We start from the raw sequence: 8,628 nt of genomic DNA on the forward strand, positions 1-8,628 counted from the left end.
GTTCTTCACATCAGGTGGCCAGAGTATTGGAGTTTCAGCTTCAGCATCAGTCCTTCCAATGAATATTGGAAGAGAACCCCATGAACAGTTGACTTGAAGTTGATAAAAAGTGGAGATAATCATGGTAGGCCTAATTTAATTGACTGGAATCCTTAAAAGTGGCTGGACCCTTCTAGTAGTCAGAAATTTCAAATATGAGAAGGTCTGTGGATGAAGCTACATAGTAAAGACCTGAAAGCCACATCTGAGAACTGAGAGTGGTTTTTGGTCTACCAACTAGCAAGACAGTAGGAGATGGCAACCCACTCCAGTATTCTTGCCTGTAAAACTCCATGGACAGAAGAGACTAGTGGGCTACAGTCCATAAGCTTGCAAAGAGTCAGACATGACTGAGCACAGCAATAACTAGCAAGGAGTTGTTACTCCTACAACTGCAGAGTAAATGACTTCTGCCGAAAACCTGAGGGAGCCTGGAAGCACGTATTTCTCTAGTGAAGCCTGAGATTAGGACACAATCACCCAACACCTGAATTTCAACTTTGTGTGCCCTTGATGGGAACCCAGCCATACCATGCTCAGACTTCTGACTTGCTGAAACTCTGAGATAATAAATTTTTGTTGTTTTAATCCAGTAAAGTTAGTGATAATTTGGTCTGCAGCAGTAGAAAACTAAAGATTCACCAAAAATTGAAGGATATAATTGTAATTGAGATTCCTCTTCATCTACTGGAAACAGCGCCTCCCTCTGTGTCCCAGATAGAGCATCTTTGACCTCACCATCTGAGTATGGCAATTGCTGCCGCTCAGCTGGTAAAGAATCCACCTGCAATGCGGGAGACGTGTATTCGATCCCTCCATTGGGAAGATCCCCTGGAGAAGGAAAAGGCTACCCACTCCAGTATTCTGGCCTGGAGAATTCCACAGACTGTATAGTCCATGGAGTTGCAGAGTCGGACATGACTGAGCAACTTTCACTCCTCAGATAAAGTCCTGACTTTGTCCCTAGAGCACAATCCTAAGAGGTCCACTAATTATGTTTGAAAAAAAGCTCTCTGCTTTCTATCTCCTCCCAGCTAGTTTTAAAAGGAGACAGGCAGGCCAGTTTCTCCAGGCTTTGCTTGAACATTAGTGTTTCCTCATAAATCCAAACAAATGCCAACATATCTCTAAACAAAAGGCTGTTCTCAACTGTAACAACTCTCCAAGCCCTTGATTCTGAGTAATTGTCTAATTATCCTCAAAGAGCCCTTGGGGGGAGGCAATATTCAGAGACATAACTGGGTGGAAAAGTATAGGCAAGGCAGGGTATGGATATTCTCTGCACTAAAGAGGGGGAAGGGAAGCAAAGAAGAGAGGAGAGAAATGAAGAATGAAGGAGTTTGGTAAGAAAAGGTCGTGGAATGGGGACCAGGAACATTTCAATTTACCCAAGAAGTTCCATCCTTTCTCTACATGGAAGAGTCAGTCAGTTTCCTAGTTCAGAATAAATAGTAAAAGAGTGAATTTTTTTTTTTTTTTTTTTGTCTATGCTCAGTGGCATGGTGGATTTTAGTTTCCCAACCAGGGATCAAGTGTGTGCACCTTGAGGTAGAAACACAGAGTCTTAACCCCTGGACCACCAGGGAGGCCCAAAGGAGTGAATGTTAAATGTGAATCAACTTTGTAAATATTATAAGGATCAGTGTGTGGATTAAATACTTACACGTGAGTTTTGGTAAAGGTTTAGATACTTTCAACTGAGTATGATAATTGTCAAATCAAAGAAACCCAGAAAATTGTCTCTGCTTCAGATAATCTCTATTACCTCCTCTCCAATCAACAGACTCTATCATCTATACAATCTTAGGTACCTGAGTTAGAAACTCTGTCCCCTCCATTAGCCTGTAGTTTGGCTCTTGACTGTATAGACGTTCTTACAGTTGTCTCTAGGAATTGTCCTACAATGGGTCTTCTGTAAGACGTATTCACAAAAATAAAGAGAACTGTGTGATCCCACATAATGTTTTCTCATTCATGCATTTGGTAATTCAGCTCCTATCTAGAAATATCTATTGCACATCTGTTATAGGCCAGGAACTATGCCAGGTAGTGTGAATACAAAATGGGAAAAATTCTTAACCATGGGTCCCGTTTAGAGAGCTTAGGCTCCATGGGAGCAGATGAGTATTATTCAAATGAGGACACAGAATTTAAATCAGGACTATGATAAGTGCTTCAAAAATGATACATGGTGCCATGAAAGCATAGAATCTAGTCTTAGAATTATTATAAATTACCCAGAAGAAAGGATATGTCAGTTGATATTTGAAGAATAAACAACAGTTTACTTAGCATTTCAGATTGATGAATGGAGTATGCAAAGCTTACTGCCGCCTCCCAACCCTGATCTTCAAAAAGAAGAATCTGGAACCTTCCTCATCTCCTCAAGAGTCCTCCCAGGTCTCAAAAACCTCTTTGGCTCCATCCTTGACTGGGTCTTTATCCTTCTTCATTCTCTTGAAGGGACAGGTTCCCTTGGAGAAGATGCCTTCATATTTTAAGTTTAAGAACCCTGACTCTCATGGTTCTCATTGCTGGGACTCTTGCAGGCCATCCCTCATCATCCATGTTTATCATTCTATATTATGAAGAGTAAGTGATGAAGTGAGACTCAAGAAGTGTGGTGCAGTGCAAGTGGAAAACTTTATGGATAGGCACAATACATCCAGGCTTCCCAGGGGCTCAACGGTAAAGAAACCACCTGCAATGCAGGAGCCACAGGTTTGATCCCTGGCTCGGGAAGATCCCCTGAAGGAGGACATAGCAACCCACTCCAGCATTCTTGCCTGGAGAATCCTATGGATGGAGGAGTCGGTGGGCTACAGTCCATAGCGTGGCAAAGAGTTGGACATGACTGAAGTAACAGCTTGCACACATACACGATACATCCAATCAGTGAGACACAAAGGTCAATACAATGTCAAAAGGAACTGCTTTTTAAAAAGACATGACTTCAAAAGACATGACTTTAAAAAGACATGACTTCATATTGGTTGGTATAAAGATTGCAAAGGCATGACAGAAATACTGCGTGTCTTAACTGAAGTGTTGGTGACATAGGTTCATATACATTTGTGAACATTTTCTTGATGCGTGCACTTACATTGCTGTGGAATCTAGGATTCTAAGTAAAATCTCTTTAAAGCTGATACAGTGAATAAAGGGAATACAAAAAGAAAGGCTAATGAAAGACTCCGGACCCTACAAGAACACCTGCAAGGACACTCACAAATACACAGACAAAGGATTGTGATATTAAATTTTTATTGCAGTACATGTAGAACATTGTAGTCCATAAGTAAAAAATGTAATTTTAATATCAACACCAAAAATCTACAAAGTTCATCATATAACCCAGATAGCTCATTTGATATAAAGAGTTGTTAAAGGTAGATTTCTAAGCATAACCTTAAAGAAACCCAATCTCTGGTAAAACCCAAAAAAGACAATTGCTCTTTGCAGTGGAACCCACCCCTAGGAAGCTACCTATTTCCACATCAATCTCTACATCTGTGTCTACGTCAATTTCCACATCTAGCTATCTGTAAGTCTTCCTCCTCCTCCACTTTGTCTTCCTTGCCCTCTCTGTGTCCCTCTCTCTTCCTCATTTCATTTTTTCAAATAAAACAGGAAAATATGGAGGGATGAAAAGACACAAATCACATCACTAGGGGATACAATCTGAACTGCGGGATTAAAAAAGTGTTGTCCTCTGAACGCCATCCTGCAGACTGACTTCTGGACACGGTGACCCATCTGCCTGAGCTGGGATGCAGCAAGAGCTGAAATCTGTTCGCTGAACACCTTTTCCCCTGACAGGAGGATTTCTGTCCTCTGCGAGGGAAACTCGTCGCCTCGGGGTACAAAATGCCTCCCCGCAGCCGTGCAAGCCTGAGGAATGGCGGGGAGCGCCGCTAAGGCCCAGGCGCCCAGGGCGGTGAGACCTGCGGGCCGGAAGGACCGTGGTGCGCGGCGAGCAAGGAGTCGAGCGCCGTCAGCGCCCAGTGCAGGGCGGCGCCCGCGTGCGTCAGCTGCCAGGTGAGCCAGGCGCGCTGCGAGGCCGTGGGCTCCGTTCGGTCTGTGGACATCGGTAGGAAGGCGCCCCCCGGGGCCCGCAACTCATCCAGGACCACTTCAAGGGCTCCCATCTGGTTGGAGAGCTTGGACGTGAGCGCCTCCAGGGGCGCGGCGGCTTCAGGTGCCTGGGTTCTGCGAGGGCGCTTGGGCGAGGCGGGCCTGGACTCCGGCTTGTACTGGCCGTGTCTCTGGCCCCGGGCCCACGTTGGCGATCGGAACCGGGCCCCCCTGTCCTGGAGACGCCGGGAAGTATGGGCAGCACCTAGGAGGGAGATAGAACAGGAGGGGTTCCCGTGATGTGCGCTGCCCCTGAAATTTCTTGTCACATTCACCCCCGCCCCTTGCCTGTCCCAACACCTCCACCCCAGGCCTCATCCCCCACCAGACTGACTCTGTTGGCCTCGTCCAACATCTGCTGGCAACCCGGGCCAAGTCCTGGGCGCCGTCCTCTTAGCCTGTTCCCACTTCATGGGCATTTCACCAGGGTCAGAGGCTTTCTCTGCCCTCTGGGGGGTTCAGTTTGCCCCTCAGGGCCTTTGCCCACATCCCCACCTCTACCAAGCCCAGCCCAGAAACCTACCTCCTCTGTGGTAAGGTCCTGCTCTGCAGGAGTTTGGATGCTCTTTAGATCTCCACTGTGCTGGGGGTGGTCTTCCCCTCACCTTCTCTTTTCCATGGCCATTTCTCCTGTGACTCTCAGGGGAGCCATCCGGGCTTCTGCATCGCTTGTGCCTGGTGACCTCTGTGGGTGGAGAGGAGGACAGGGTGAGTGTTCCCGACCTACTTCTGGAATCTGGGGAGAGTAGATTAGAGAAGGTTCCAAGTCTCATTGCTCCTCCAGCTCCGTGCCATCCCTTCCCCCAAACCCTGGTTTCTTCCAGCCCCCCTCTCCCTCCATGAACATCTCAACTGGACAGAGTAGTTCCTGAGCTGCCTGGCAGGCATGCCCCAGGAAACCCTCTCTCAAGTTCAGACCTCAAGGATGGCATAGCTGGTAGAGCCCTGGATCACAGGGGATGGGGACTTCACCCTGGGTTTCTCTCCCCACCTTTCAGAGGTGTCAAGTTCACATCTGGCACGTGTTCCTCTGTCCCACAGCCCAATCTCCACTGCCTCCCAAATTCTCTCCAGGATCACTCAAAACAGATGTCTGCAAGAAAGAATCTGGCATCTTACCTGCTTTGCTCTGAGAGGCCTCTTGCGTCTCCATGCTTTGTTTTTCTCTCTTTCTTTCTGAGGGATGTCGATCTCCTCCCTTCTCTTTTACAGACAGGTTTTCCTTGGAGGAAATCCTTCCATTTTCCCTGTGGGAGACTCCTTGTTTCTGCTGGCCAGGCCTTCTGCCATTTGCAGCCCCTTTCATTGTGTCCACGTCTGCCATCTGCAGCACACGTCTGGATGCCTCAGAAGTGGACCATGGAATGACCAGGTGAGCAGAGGGCGTGGCCTTGTCTAGCTTCCGGACAGCCCCCGGGGAGTCACAGATTGGTTGTCAGGAGGCTCACACCCCCGAGGGCATTTGCATGATGAGGTTAGCACTCTTTGGTACATCCCACTGATTTTCTTGGTCCTCAGGACTTTGTAACTGTTAATTCCAAAGCATTTTGATTCTTTGCTATATATTAACGTCCGAGAAGGACAATTTTTTAAAAATTTAAGTTTTCTTGATGAGGACAAGTTTTAGTCTGTATTGAATTTGTTAAAATATTGCTTTGTTTCTGGTTTTTTTTTTTGTTTGTTTGTTTGTTTTTTTTAGCTGCAAGGCAAATGGGAACTTAGCTCCCCATCAGGGATCCAACGTGCACTCCTTTCATTGGAAGGTGAAGTCTTAACCACTGGATTGTAGGGAGATACCTTGTAAAGGCAATTTTGTCCTTTTGTTTCATGTTTTTTTATCTATTTGTTTTCAACAATTTTGTGTATCTGTATGTCTGTCAGACTGAGTCACTCTTTGCCAGGGGTCAGCAAGGTGTTGGTATAAAGGACTAGAAAACCTTTATGGTTTGTTTTACTTGCATTCCCTTTGGCTCCTACTCAGGTATGCTGTCCTGACACAAATGCCACCAGAGATTACAGCTGAAAAAGCATATTTAAGCTCCAAATTATTGTTTAAAAAAAAAATAGGTATGACCTCTGCTCTCCGCTGGCATCTTACCGGCTTTGCTCTGAGAGCACTCTTGTGTCTGAGGGCTCAATCGTATTGAGTTTATTTAATTTTTCTTATTTTTCTCACACTTTTTTCTGCTTTTGTCTGGATATGGACATATTTTTCAACTGGGATCAGAAGGTATAAAAAAACATAATAGGTGAGTGACAGAAATAACCTAGCACACAGCTTTGAGAGCAGTGGTTCATGAATAATTTGAAGCATGTGATGGATATATTCACTGTCTCATTGCAAACAGTGTACTTGTAGGTGGAATAATTTCTATGAATGAGCAGGAGGGAGCATATCGAGGGAACTACATTGTCTTTTGCACATATCTTCTCTTCTATAAAAACAGCCTCCACCAGGTCAATGGGACCTCTAGGTCAGGTTGTTGCTGCTGACAGCTGATAAAACCAGCACAAGCCAATCAGAATCTATTCTCATTAGACTCAAGGTACCCAGGCCTCAGAGTAAAGAGCTGAGTCACATTAATGAGAATGTTCACTCTGCTATACAGCTGAAACTAACATTATTCATCAACTATACTCCATTGTAAAATAAAAAATTAAAAAAAAGAAAAGAATGTTCTGTGGCTGTTGGTGCTTACAGAGTCTTTATCTGTTCTGAGGCTTCATTAACTGTTCCTTGGATCCTGAGATGTAGCACATTATTTTCACACTAGTTACCTTTGGACACATATTGATATTGAGTATCACATATTCCTGGAAAGTGCACATATTATGGGAGTGGGAATTAATTCCAAGTGCTCAAGTGCATGGAAGGCCCTGATCTCCAATCATTCTGGGGTCACCATGAGGTTGTTTAGATCTCATCTTTAAAAATAAATCCTTCAACTGTAATCTGATTGGCCTGGTGCATGTAGACTTTCTTAAGTTTTCAAATCTAGTGTGGTCCCCCAAATAGGTTCACATGGCAGAGTCTTCATTCTTTATAATTTTGCTCAAAATATATACATTTCCTGTTCCCCAAAGCCTTGCCTTCAGTAGGCATGGAATTTAGATCTCTAGAGACTTTAGATAAAACCAGTATAATGATTAAGGGCTGATCTGCACTCAGGAAAGGTGCTATCCTGTGACCTGATTGTTGTGATTTATAGTAAGAAATATGTATTTGGTGTTTGTCTTGCTCTGGCACGACTTCCGTGGTAGCTCAGATGATAAAGGGTCTGCCTACAATGTGGGAGACCCAGGTTCGATCCCTGGGTTGGGAAGATCCCCTGGAGAAGGAAATGGCTACTAAAGCCACTGGAATTTAAGTTGAAAGTGATAAATGGGCTTTGTTATGTTAATGAGGTGACCTTTGGAGAGCATCCCAGTGACCAAAGAGTAGGGGCTGCCTGACCTTATCAGAACCCCACAATACAGGGAGGAGAGAGGAGCTGGAGGTTGAACCCATCACCAGTGTCTGATGAGTTAATCATGTCTCTGTAATGAAGCCTCTGTAAAAACCCAAAAGGACTGGTTTGGAAAGCTTCCAGGTTGGGATTCGGGGAGGACAGGGGAGCTCATGCCTTTTCGCCTCACCTTGCTTGAGGCACGTCTTCCGTCTGCTGTCCCCGAGTTACAGCCTTTTATTATAAAATGATAATCTAATCAATAAAAGATTTCGCAGAGTTCTGTAAGCAAGTTAATTGAACCCAGGAAGGGTCATTGGAACCTCTGCACTCTAGTGGCTCCACCAGAGGCACAGCTGACAGCCTGGAGCTGTGAGTGCATCTCAAGTGGGGCAGGGGCTGTCTTGTAACAGGGAGCCCTGGACCGGTGGAATCTGAAGTTTTCTCTGAGTACAAAGTGTCAGGAGTGTGAGACACCAAACTGGTGTCAGAAATAGCTTGGTGGTGTGGGGATAACACACTGTCACATTGGAACTTGTACTAGAATCTTGCCATCCTTACTGGCTACTGTGGCTGCCAATTGCACATGGGGCACTCGCATTCATAGGACCCCTCTGGGTTCAGACCTGGCAAGAGGTCAGGTACTGTAAGCTTCAGGGAACCCAGAACAACAGCAAGGATAGCTTGTATGGCTGACTTCTCTTTACTTACCATGAATTTATACTTCTCAAAGGAAGATAATTGGATTATTTTCCCATCACTCATTCTGGAGTCTCCTGTCTTCCAGCGTTTGATTTACTTGGTATCCACATCATCAGGCCACTTTGCTGTTACTGGTAGCTCCTTTGCTTCAGCTCAACCACCCATCATGAGCAGCAGAAACTCTTTCAGAAGAAAATGTTTTGATCGCTTTCTCTAAGGCAGTTATGTTGGAACATCAGGAGTTGTTTGTTTTTTTTTTTTAATTGTCCCTACTCAGAGCATTTCTAGGTAGAAAAAAGACCATCTA

This window comes from Cervus canadensis, chromosome 30 (assembly GCF_019320065.1).
Source record: "Cervus canadensis isolate Bull #8, Minnesota chromosome 30, ASM1932006v1, whole genome shotgun sequence".
In the NCBI taxonomy this organism is placed as follows: Eukaryota; Metazoa; Chordata; class Mammalia; order Artiodactyla; family Cervidae; genus Cervus; species Cervus canadensis.